The sequence below is a fragment of the Phalangium opilio genome, unplaced genomic scaffold (assembly GCF_054372755.1).
Source record: "Phalangium opilio isolate 3A_F unplaced genomic scaffold, DU_Popi_V2 ptg000105l_1, whole genome shotgun sequence".
Taxonomy (NCBI): Eukaryota; Metazoa; Arthropoda; class Arachnida; order Opiliones; family Phalangiidae; genus Phalangium; species Phalangium opilio.
This window is the reverse complement of record NW_028324207.1, coordinates 3,050,116-3,063,492: the sequence shown is the minus strand read 5'-3', so window position 1 is coordinate 3,063,492 and position 13,377 is coordinate 3,050,116. Positions and strand designations below refer to the sequence as shown.

Sequence of the window (13,377 nt, the reverse complement as noted above, 5' to 3'; positions counted from 1 at the left end):
AAAACGCATACGCTACGCAACGCTTAAAAACGCGCTAATGTGTAGTAGGCTTAAGGATTGTTCACTAACCGTGTTTCCAATGTATTAATATCGCCAGTTACATGTTCCGAATTATTTCTTGATTTCCCTCTTCATTCCCCCAATTTATTGGACCGAAAGGGATGTAGATATACCGCCATCTCTAGTCAAAATAAATCGGTTTTGCGGATTTTAAAGATGGTGGCTTCTAATTTAGGCGGGATTTCAATTTTGACGTCATAGGACGCATGACATTTGGGCCAATTTTCTTATAACTTCCTGTAAGGGAAAGTAGCCGCTGCTAGGGCTTCATCTTTCAGGGGGAACGAACAATCCCTAGCGTTAGTTAATCCACGCACACAGACACGTCCAGTGTAATACCGCTCCGTGACGTCATCGTCACTCGGGGAGTTCAAAATTTTGCCATTTTATTTAAAAATCTGACCATAATCAAACTCTATGACCAACACCCACACCCTGCATATGTAAGACAAGTAGACCCAGGGAGCACTTCCTCCATGGTACAACTAGGAAGTCATTTTAATTACGTGATTGGCTGAAACATTTAACAGTAAGTTAAGGGCAAATATGAAGAGAGAACTAGTTAGTAGTTACCTTGATTATCACAACTCCTATCAGTTAGATTCGCACTCGCGCAAGATCTCAGATTAAAAGAGAATGCACCTTCAGCCCGATTAGTCGGTTGGCAACGAGTGTTACATAATTGGTCACGTGGATGGCCGGTGTCGAGTCGAAATGTCGCACCCGCCAAACAGTCGGCCGACATTTTTTATCTTGAACAAAAACAGACCATTGTTCTTCTCTTAGGACAGCGTTGATTTTAATTAAAAATGTAATTCAAAATCTTTACTGGCCTAATTAGCAGCAGCCGAAGCCTCTTTATTTTCATTTTATTCTCTATGTCATTCAGAGCAGTCAGCAGTGGCGTAACTACAGGGGAGCAGAGCCCGTAACTGCGGGCGAGCCCGTGGCGTTTGGGGGCCCTTTCGAAATTTTCCTTGTACAGTACAGTCCGAATTTTTTACTCGGGAGGTCCTAAACGAGCTTCAGTAACTAATAATTCCAAAATTTGGCCAAAATGGGTAAGAGCCGTAGAGAAAAACTACACGATCTAGCGTCGGCAAAAACGAAATAAACAAATGTCAAGTAGTAAATAGTGAAGACAAGCTCTAGCCCACTCCTCACTGCAGATATCTTGTTCCTGCCACGCGACCAGTGAGTTAAGACAGATTAATACTTACTTAGGCTGTCAGCTACAATGGGCGAATACGGTCTGCCTAATGCTTATGCAGCCCATAATCTACCATTAAAGTGGCAAAACTGCCACTCTATGTAAATAGTGATGTCAATGGTTTGGGGAAGAATACATTGCCAGGGCCCCCAGGGGTCCTAATTTTTCCTATAATTTCACAAATCGTCTTATGTTTTTGGCATTTCGAAGTAATTTTTTATAATCCCAGCTGTATGACGTTTCAAGCGCAGAATTACTAATTAGTGAGGTCTCATTTGGTCTGATCAAAAATCTCGGAGCTCTCTACGCTCGCTCAGGAATTTTTTAAATGCAATGATCACATAATTGAATTTATACGAATTGTTTTATGGTTTCAATATGAAACGATAACAATTACTTTGCACTCTGAGCTGCGCTCCAAAATAACAAAATTGAATTCCGTCTTAGACCTTTCATTTAAATATCTAAACTCACAGATTGAGCTCAACAGACCATTAAAATATGTTTGATTATTAAAAAGAATAACGAAAATCTGTCATATCTGAAAAACATATCTTCCTACCTGATACTCTTAAATAGCTTGGTTTGTTGATTTTCAGTCACAGCGAACATTTCCCATGTTATTCCTATGGTAAAATGTTCCTCTTTTTTTGCCAAATTGACTGAATAATTTTAACCTAATGAAAACCACCCTTAGCAACTTTATTATCTATAAAAAAACTGTTTTAAGGATCTCTTTGAAATTTTAGCCACATATTAGAGGCCTGGATTGTAGATCCGTGGAATTTTTTCAAAACAGTTCACATAATACGAAAGATGTTACACCCAATAAAAAAAACCAACCTTATACCTCTCTCATAGAATAACGCTAGTTAACTCTGAAAAATTCTATTTTTGACAATAAATTAATTATGCAAATACATAAATAGAGCAAACGTCGAATTCAATGTTAAGTATTGGTAAAAATGTTAAATTATGTATGACCTACTTTTTACCTCTCTGAGTGACGATGACGTCAGAGAGAGGTTTTACACTGGACGTGTCTGTCTTTCACCGCGTTCGCAATTGGCAAATCGGAGCAAACCTGTTCGCAATTTCCAGACGGCGTTCGCAGTACACAGAAATTCGGAAAATTTTACTTCATTGCTTTATCTGTCTTATTTAACGCCAAGCATTAACTATCCGTTACACTTTCATCTGCTGTCTATCCGCCAATTGTTTCACCCAATGCCAACCGGTATTTATTGGCTTCTAACAACAACACCATGCACTAGTCTTTCGTGTACACCACATACACACCAATCTGTTCTTATTGGCTTCTAACACCACCATCTACTGGTCTTTCGTCTATACCACTTAGACACCAATCAGTATCATCGACTTCTACTCCATCATCGTCGTTAGGCTTAAGATGCACGCGGCGAGCGGCTACTAGAAACGTCTAGTCTCCCAATAGCAGGGCTTCCACCAAAGGTTCACGCAATTGCGCATTTTCTTATCCCTTGGCGTGAATCAATCGCCTTATATACCCTAAATTTACAAAAGTTCTGAAATAGGTGTTCGCTAGAAGTCAAACGTTAAAAATAGCTATGTTTAAAATGATTTTAGGAATAAAGTTTCTTAAAACGACTTAACTATAATTAACGTAAAATACTGACGATTAAAATAATTAATATCCATTACATTTATTTAATTATTTAAGATAAACTTCTTTCTTTGGAATGACACAAGTTAGAGTTTATATAGAACGAGTGATGAAGATTGCATCTGAATCGAAACACTACACGCATCTCAAAGTTAATATAAAGCGAGTAGGATGAAGAAGAGATCTTACAAAACTAGAACATTTTCTTTTTGCAGAATATTAAATGGAAATATTTTAAATATTTTTCGGCATTACGATTCTTTAAATAGTTAATATTGACATTTCAAATTTGGTGTTTACTTTTTAATTCAGCTTTAATACATTTATACATAGTGTAAACGTACATTTTAACTTCATTAGATAATATGGATGTTAAAACTTCATCTCTCCATAAGTGTTGAAACGATTGGGTCTATGAAATAAGATATAAACTAGAATTGACTTTGTTACGTGTCCTTCTTTAGGAGGTCCTAACGGTTCAGAGTGAGCCGAAAGTTAATCCACATATAAGTGAAAAATATTAGGTCCTCATTAGAGCTATTGATGATACATAGAAAATGATTAAACTCCTTAACCTTCACAAATGCCCTTGGCAATATCTCGCCAAATTGGAACTATGTATTTCTGGTTTCTTTCATTGGCTGATGGACCTGTGTTTAGAAAGTAAATTTTTCGTTCGAACATGTAGGCCCTCGTCTAGGCACTTGCTGGTAGTTTTTGATGTAATTGTTCTTGAAAAATCGTAGATATGTAATTTTTTTCAATTAATTTAGAGGGAATAGGTCGATTAACAGTAAAATCAGTTGATTGAATTAAATAGTGATTAAGGATTGAGTGGATAAAAATAACTAGAAAAAATTGCAATATCTGAACTTCAGTCAATTGATAAACCTCACTCTTTGTTTGTTTTTCGGCCTTGGTCCAAACTAAGGTGTTTTTTATAATTCAGTTCAGTTTTGTGATCTTGTATTGCGACGTAATAATTAAAGGCATTGTCATAATGGTCTTTCATTTGAAAAAAGACTTAAACTAGGGGGGTGGGGGTCTTATTTATTTCTAATTTACGGTAATTCTGAACGGGGTTCGAAAGAACGCTTACAGAAGGAAATTAACAATTTGATTATAATGATAATTAAATCGACAAAAATTAAACCCAAGGGGAGTGATATAAAATTCAGTTACGTTAAGAAACAAGATGGTCTAGCCCATAATTAATCCAAATCGCTTACGGTAATTTTGAACGGGGTTCGAAAGAACGCTTACAGAAGTAAATTAACAATTTAATTATGATGATAATTAAATCGACAAAAATTAAACCCAAGGGGAGTGACATAAAATTCAGTTACATTAAGAAACAAGATGGTCTAGCCCATAATTAAGACACATCGTGTAGATTATGTTCTTTTGTTTTCCGAACTTTTCCGATTAGGGGAATTAATTAAATTTTTTAGTTTAATTTTTTAGCTGGGAGATTTTAATTTGATTTGATTTCATCTTATCTTTTAAACCGACTGAAAAAATTTAGAAGATAAGGCAACTTTTTGATTTCAACAAATATTTTATTTTTTGTGTGCTCTTTGGTGAGCAGCCCTTTTACTTTGGGCTTCGAGAGAATTCTGCCGATTAGCGGGCATACAGGTTATAAGAAAAAATAAGGTACACTTTTTGGAACATTTTACAAAACTTTCCACTACCTGGGATAGCATCAATGCAATGGCTATAGGCAGGGAGAAAGGGTTAAAGAAAGAGGGACAGTTTGGGATGCTTTTGAAAGAAGTAGGCGGGGTAGTTCGGATTAAAGGTTGAGAATTTGTGGTAGGGTTTTTTGAACTAGTTAAAGGGATAGTGTTACAAATTTTTTAAAGAGATAGTGAAATAAATTTACATCAAATTTAAAAATAATTATAAAATACACAGAATTATTTACACTCCGCCCCGAAATACGATAGTATTTCCAGTTGATAATTGGCTTTAAATGTTGTTTTTTCTTTTTGACAATTTAATTAGTTACATTTTATTTAAATTTTTTAAGAATTTTAGATTGATGATTAAATTTTAGTCATTTAAAATTTTGTGTACAGAGATCGCGTCAATTTCCAAAGGGTACAACAACTGAATTGGCCTTCTAATTAAATTTCCATTTGAGGTCCTAACCATACATGATCTAATTTTCCCGTCTCTACCTTCGAAAATTTCTGTGACGAGGCCTAATTTCCATAAATGCTTTTTTACATTGTCTTCGTGTATCATCATTACATCTCCAATTTTAATTTTACATTCATTTTTAGCTAATTTAATTTTATGAGCAGATCTGAGTTCTAATAGGTATTCTTTTTTCCATTTGTTCCACAATCTGGTCATTAGAGCGGAGCGATACTTTTGTCTGTTATTTAATTCTAATTGGGTTTTAGGTACATTTTCATTTTTAATTACTTGAGGGGGTAAACTAGTTATGCGTTTTCCGATTAGAAAGTGAGAGGGGGTCAAGGGTTGGGGATCGTTAGATTCACTTGTCACATAAGTGATTGGCCTTGAGTTTATGGCAGCTTCAGTTTGCGTGAGTATAGTCTCCATCTCTACATAAGTAAGAGATGCTTGGCCCAAGATTTTTCTTAATATAGATTTGGTGCTTCTGACCAATATCTCCCACCATCCACCGTACCAGGCGGCCCTCTCGACTATAAAATGCCATGAAATACCTTTTTTCCCGTAGAAGTTTAAGACTTCATCGCTTTTTAGATTTTGCCAAATTTTTTCTAAATCCTTGTTAGCTCGGTTGAAGGTTTTCGCGTTATCCGAATAGATTTTTCGCAGTATCCCTCTCCTTGAGATCATACGTGTGAGTGCCAATAAAAATTCTCGCGTTTTTAATGATGTCACTAGCTCCAAGTGTATCGCCCTGGTCACGGCGCACGTGAAAAGGCAGATGTAAGATTTTTCCACGCCGCCACCCGGCATTTTGACGTATAGAGGTCCGGCGAAGTCGATTCCTACTATTTCAAAACTTTGCGTTTGTTCGATTCGGTCCTTCGGAAGGGGGGCCGTGGGGGCGTCCCCAGGTTTTGCTCCGGCTTTTCTACATTGTAAACAACCTTTAACTGATTTTCTTGCAAGTTGTCTTCCGGCGGATATCCAGTAAGATTCCCGCGATTGCGTCAGAGTACTTTGTATCCCTCCGTGCATCATTTGGTGATGGCACCTGTCCATGATTAATCTGGCTAATCTTTGCTCCTTTCTTAGTATGACTGGGTGTTTTATTTCATAGGCAAGACTGGATTCTGCTAATCTGCCTCCCACGCATAGCAATTTGTTTTCAATTAAGATTGGTCTTAAATCCGCGATTTTCGAGGTTTTTTCTATTTTCCCATTATTTTCCAACGACGTTATTTCTTCTCCAAAGTCCTCTTTCTGGACGCATTTTATCCATGTATTTTCTGCCATGTGTATTTCTTCTGTCTTGATTACTCCAGTGTTAATTTCCATTTTCCTAGCGTAGTCTAAAAACCTGTAGACGTAAGCCGTTATTCTAAGGACTTTGTCCATATCATTCCATTTATTTAAGTCAATAATTTGACTGATTCCTGTCTTTTCCTTTTGCTTGATTATGAGTATCAACTTCCGTTTTTCTTTTTCAACTAAGTCCAGATTTATTTCTGGCAATTTGTCCGCGGGCTAATTTGATTTACTTAATTTGAGCCAGGTAGGGCCCTCTAACCATAACTCGCTTTTTTCTAATTCTTCGACCTTTGCTCCTCTAGTGGGGATGTCCGCGGGATTTTGACTCCCTGGGCAGTGTTGCCAATTTTTCGGGTCATATAATTTTTGAATTTCTACCGCTCTGTTTTGGATGAATGGCTTCCATGCCTTGGTTGATCCTTTGGCCCAGTGTAGCGCGATAGTTGAGTCGGACCACATGAAGGTTTCAACTTCTTCATCTCCGAAAATTTCTTTGATATTATTTACAAGGCGTGCGCCTAATAGGCAGCCCATAAGCTCCAGCCGCGGTAGCGATAGCTCATTTTCCGAGGGGTCAATCATCTTAAGTGGCGATACCCTCGCCTTTCATGTTACTAGGGTTACACCGATCTCTCCTTTGGTCGTCTCGTACCTCACGTATACTACTGCGGCGTACGCTCTTTTGCTCGCGTCGCAAAAACAGTGGATTTGTTTGTTTTTGATATCTTCGGTTGGGATTTCTTTAAAGTAGTGTCGTGGGATTTTAAATTTTCTTAGATCGCTTAGCTCTTTGCACCATTTCTGGAATTCGTTAGCAATTTCTCCGCTCAATTGTTCGTCCCATTTGGTTTTCTTCTCCCATAGCTGCTGTAGCATAAATTTCGCTCTGATCGTAAAGGGGGTTAGGATTCCGATGGGGTCAAATATCTGGGATACGGCGCTAAGTGCGTATCGTTTAGTCAGTTTGATGTCCTTTAAAATTTCGATTAGATTTGATAAGTCGAAACTAAAGCTGTCAGACACTGGATTCCATTGTAGTCCTAAGATTTTTTGATCAGTTGGTGCTTGAACCTCAAATTTCGTGACTGCGTTAGGGGTAGCAGCGGCTTTTCCCCACATCTTACGTAATTCTGGCGAGTTCCTAAGGTTCATTTTTGCGTCGCTTAGGATTTCCGACATTCGTTTTGAGAGTGAGAATGCGCTTTCGATCGTGTGTTCTCCACCAACTAGATCGTCGACGTATAGCTTGGTATTAAGAGTGTTTACGGCTTCTTTGTCGGTGACTTCGTATTTTAAAATGTGATGCTTGATCGTAGCGGCGAGCAAATAACTGCTTGATGTGACGCCAAATGGAACGCGCTTCATTCGCAGAGCGGTGAAGTCGTTCTCCAAAACCTTTCCATTTGTTTCTTCCTTGACCCATAGAAATCTGCAAGTGTCACGTTCTTCTTTAGCTAGAGATACTTGTAGAAATGCCTTTTCTATGTCGGCTGTTATGGCGATTGGGTACGTTCTAAAGCTGAGAAGTAGCAAGAGCAAATCCGGATTGAGATTTGGTCCACTTGATAGGCAATCGTTAAGTGACGGGAGGCCATTTTCGTGGGCGGACCCGTCCATTACAGCTCGTAATTTTGTGGTCGTACTATCTGCTCTACTGACACCTTGATGTGGCATGTAGTACGTGCCCGGCTTGCTTGTTTGTTCTGTTTCCGGTACAGGTTCTACGATTCCAAGTTCGAGTTGTTCGTTGATAATTTTCTTGTAGGCTTGGTAATAATCTGGATTATTGTTAAATCTCTTGGCTAAGCTGGTAGCGCGTTTGGTCGCCATTGGTAAATTATCAGGTAGGATTTCCTTTTCGGTGTTCCATGGGAATTTAACTTCATAACGCCCTTCTTCTTGATTAAATTGGACGTCTCTCTCAAACCTTTCCAATACGTCGTCTCCCTCTGATAATTTTTCAGGCTTCGCTTGAATTCCGATGGATTCAAGATTCCAAAAATTTTGAACGATTTTCGTCAGGTCGGCATCTTGACATTTAGTTGTCATCACGGTGATTAAATTGTTGCTAACTTCAACCCTTTTGACGTTGGTTTGGGGTGAGCTCATTGGGCCTTCTATGGTCCATCCAAAGATATTATCCATGGCTACGAGTTTGTTTTGAAGTCTTTCGGTTTTTCCACTTACTATGTCCCAATAGTAGTCACCTCCGATTAATAGGCTAATCTTTGAGGAACTTGGACCTTCTTTTCTTGGATCATCCGCCAGTACCACTCCCGTTTTCTCTATAAAATTTCTGATCTCTTGGCAGTCTTGTGTTTGCGCGCGGCAAATGAATGGCACTGCGACGGCCTCCACCTCGATCTTCTTTCCAGGGTCCGAGAGGTTTTCAACGGTTAGCCTCACGATTTTTCTCTTTTTCTCCACGGCGGCCTGGTTTCCAAATTCGCTAACCAAAACGGTTGTCTCTCCTACGACCGGAAGCTGGTATGTTTCCGCTACCTCGCTCAGTACGAACGTGCCTTGACTTCCGTTGTCTAGAACCAGTTTTAAAGGTTCTGACCCTTCGTTTCTTGGGTAATCTGGATTTTTAATCAAAATTTGGACGGTTTGCAGGAGAACGTTTCTTCTCTCATAGTCAAAGATGGTATTTGTGGTTATGTTTTGCGTTTCGCTTGTGGTTGTGGGTCTTTTTGGCTCCTTTTTGTGGGCTTCATTTTGTTCACAGATGGCTTGATTGTGCCTTTTGCTGCAAATTCGGCAATTTTGATAGTGAGAATCGCATCTCCTGGCGTCGTGGCTTGGCTTCAGACAGATAAAGCATCTTCTCTGATCGCGTAGAGTCGATTTTTTCTCTTCCATTGTGTAATTCTTGCAATTAAATGACGCGTGCTCCATGTTCTTGCAAAAAATGCAGAATACGCTTCGCAGTGTAACGTTGGTGATAAGCGCGTTTGATGTTGGGACATAATTTCGCCCGTTGGTCGCTAGGGTGTTGTTGTTTCGCGTGTTTTCGTAACGATTATTTTGATATGAGTTTTCGCGGCGATATTCTTGGTGGCGTGGTCTTTCTTTGTTTTTCGATTCATTAAGACCGAGTAACGCGCACGTTTCGCGACCTTCAACTTCACTTTGTAAAAACTGGGTGAAGGCTTTTAAATTCCAATCACCATCTTTAGCATGCTTTTTACTATAATCCAACCTTATTTCTTTAGGTAGGCATTCAATTAAACGGGGGCAAATAAATGTGCCACTTAGGGTAGCATCTACTCCTAAACCTTTTAAACATCTTACATTTAATTGTATTTTATCATATAAATTACGTAGGCCTTTAGTATCACTCGAATCCGACACGGGCTCTAAATTCATTAATCGTCTTCCATGAGTATGGATAACTAAATCTGTTCTATCAAATCTCTCTTTTAAAGTTTTTACTGCCTCATCATAATTTTCATCACTAGCTTTCATGCCAAATAAGGATTCTTTGGCTTCACCATCCAATAAGGAATACAAATAATTAAACATTTCTACCTTGCTAGTTTTCGGCTTGTCCTTAAAGGTGGTCTCAAAACGGCTTCAGAATCCAGCCCATTCCGTGAAGTCCCCGGAGAATTTAGGTAGGACTAACGCCGGTAGTCTGCTGGTTTCCTCCCTGACGACGGTGATGTTGCTGGCCGTGTCCTTTGATGAATTTACTGATCCCGTTGCCGAAGCGTTGGCTCCGTTGGCCTTCCTTACGATGCGTTGGGCCTTGATCTTCAATGAATCGAAGTTGTATTTTTCGTAATAACTGTTTATTTCCGTCGCCTCCTTTTCTATAACGTCCGGGTCGGTCATTAGTCCCAGGATTGATTCGTCTAGCTGAATTAGGTTTGCTTCCCTTGTTAGCATGAGCGTTAGCTGGTCCTCGATTTCTTCGATTGGTGTATTTTGATCGCTCAATAATTGATCCATTGTTTTAGTAGCTTTTGTTAGATTAGTGCGAGCCGGTGTTCTCAGCGCCCTGAATTTGACAAACTCCACGGCTGCGTTTGATTTTTTCGGTGGGTTTGTTTTACCCGATCCCTCGGCGTTTTTACCGCTCGCCGAAGCATTATATTCCGTCGGATTTTCGTCCGCCATTATTTTTCACTGATATTGTTCCTTTAGTCCTTGATTTTCACTTTAATTTCGAACCGATTGTTACTTTAATTTAATGTTTTGAGCCGCGGGTTGTTTAATAACCCTCCACGTTTATTTTTCCCGGTTGATTTTAACCGTACTCGATTGATTAGTAATCGCACTTAAATTTAATCCAAAGGTTATTTTGTTCGTTTAATCCCGGCGTTTCGACGGCACCATGTAGATTTTGTTCTTTTGTTTTCCGAACTTTTCCGATTAGGGGAATTAATTAAATTTTTTAGTTTAATTTTTTAGCTGGGAGAGCTTAATTTGATTTGATTTCATCTTATCTTTTAAACCGACTGAAAAAATTTAGAAGATAAGGCAACTTTTTGATTTCAACAAATATTTTATTTTTTGTGTGCTCTTTGGTGAGCAGCCCTTTTACTTTGGGCTCCGAGAGAATTCTGCCGATTAGCGGGCATACAGGTTATAAGAAAAAATAAGGTACACTTTTTGGAACATTTTACAAAACTTTCCACTACCTGGGATAGCATCAATGCAATGGCTATAGGCAGGGAGAAAGGGTTAAAGAAAGAGGGACAGTTTGGGATGCTTTTGAAAGAAGTAGGCGGGGTAGTTCGGATTAAAGGTTGAGAATTTGTGGTAGGGTTTTTTGAACTAGTTAAAGGGATAGTGTTACAAATTTTTTAAAGAGATAGTGAAATAAATTTACATCAAATTTAAAAATAATTATAAAATACACAGAATTATTTACACATCGTTTACGGTAATTCTGAACGCGGTTCGAAAGAACGCTTACAGAAGCATATTAACAATTTGATTATAATGATAATTAAATCGACAAAAAATAAACCCAAAGGGAGTGATATAAAATTCAGTTACATTAAGAAACAAGATGGTCTAGCCCTTAATTAAGCCACATCGTTTAAGGTAATTCAGAACGGGGTTCGAAAGAACGCTTACAGAAGTAAATTAACAATTTGATTATAATGATAATTAAATTGACAAAAATTAAACCCAAGGGGAGTGACATAAAATTCAGTTACATTAAGAAACAAGATGGTCTAGCCCTTAATTAAGCCACATCGTTTACGTACTCTCGCTGTCCCTACTACAATAAATATACTTCTAGTGAAATATCCCCTAATATACCGGTCAGAGGGAAGAATTTTTCAATGGTTGCTTGGCAAAGAGAATCAAATATCGCCAACGCCCGTTACTAATTTAATTACTAATACTAATACTACTACTACCACTACTCTTCGGGTAAAACTATTAGTCCCACCGATACATTATAGCTAAGAAGAAACCAAAAAAATTTCAAAGCGCGCTTCCAGAATTCTCGCCCGCTCGGACCGGTTCTACATCCATCCCATTTTTCTCTCTCTTGAAGCTCACGAGTCACTAAGCTCCTAGATACTTTCGTTCCCTCTCCAACCCTCTCTCAACAAGCTACTATAGAGGAGGCAGTAAAGTATCTGGCTGGCATGCCGTAGGTCCCGGGTTCGATTCCCGGTGGTCAGTGGTGGCTCAAGTCAAGTGGAGGCCCCAAGCGATAACCATTTTGGGGCCTCCAAACTCAAGATATTAAAATTTAATAGTAGTTGTAAGATGGAATTTATATAAGGAGACCTAAAATAGCGTCCGGTGCGCGCGTGATAGTCGACAATCCCCCCTTAATGGGTGGGGGGTGGAAAAGGAGCCGGGACTTAGAATTTTATCTTATATCGTTTTTTTGGGTCGCCTGAGAGCGCTCCGAGATAGCTTCAAATTTACGTGTTACGTCATCGCTCTAGCTCGGATGACCGAATGTAGTTGCTACGAATGAAAGACAAAAGTTTTTTCAGGGCGGTTTTTTGGTATCGTTCCTTTCAACCGAATTCCCAATGGACCGAAATCCCATTCGACCGAATATCCCGCAATGATTTTGGATTTCCAGCCCAATGGCTATATTCCTGATGGACCGAAATCCCAATCGTCCGAATATGCCCTAAAAAATACATGAATATAACTTGAAACACTGTAGCCGTCAGCGATTCGGTGTTGTAGTGGATACGATGTTGGACTGCGAAGCGATAGGTTGTTGGTTCGAATCTCCGAAAGGTATGTTAGTAATATTAAAAGTAAATGTTTCGTGTTACTAATTAAAACGCTCTCTTTCATTCCTTTCAAGGCAAGAGATATATAGAACTAATAAACAAATTGTGCTTAAAATGAAGTACAGTCTTAATGGTAGTTCCATCAATGTCTTTAAATTTTAAATTAAAATTTTAATATTATGGTTTCGGGTGGGTTAGGTTAGGTTAGGTTAGGTTAGGTTAGGTTTGGTTAGGTTAGGTTAGGTTAGGTTTGGTTAGGTTAGGTTAGGTTAGGTCAGGTCAGGTCAGGCCAGGTTAGGTTAGGTTAGGTTAGGTTAGGTTAGGTTTGGTTAGGTCAGGTTAGGTTAGGTTAGGTTAGGTTAGTTTAGGTTAGGTTAGGTTTGGTTTGGTTTGGTTCCAATAATTCGTTGACACCTTTTCCAAAATATGCTCCTTTTAATTAGCTACCACCTTTTCCAAAATATTCTCCCTTTAAATAGCTACCACCTTTTCCAAAACATTCTCCTATTAATTAGCTGCCACCTTTTCCAAAAGATTTTCCTATTGATTAGCTGCCACCTTTTTCAAAATATTCTCCTATTAATTACCTGCAACCTTTTCCAAAACATTCTCCTACTAATTAGCTACCACATTTTCCAAAATATTCTCCTTTTAACTAGCTACCACCTTTTCCAAAATATTCTCCATTTAATTAGCTACCACCTTTTCCAAAAGATTTTCCTATTAATTAGCTGCCACCTTTTCCAAAATATTCTCCTATTAATTAGCTGCCACCTTTTCCA

General features: G+C 38.7%; 1 protein-coding gene across 2 annotated transcripts in view; it reads right to left on the bottom strand.

Annotated features, from left to right (window-relative positions):
* LOC149625305 (lipid transport auxiliary protein 1-like) overlaps nt 1-13,377 on the bottom strand; it is a 62,552-nt gene that overhangs the window by 31,523 nt on the left and 17,652 nt on the right. The gene's annotated exons all lie outside the window — the stretch shown is intronic.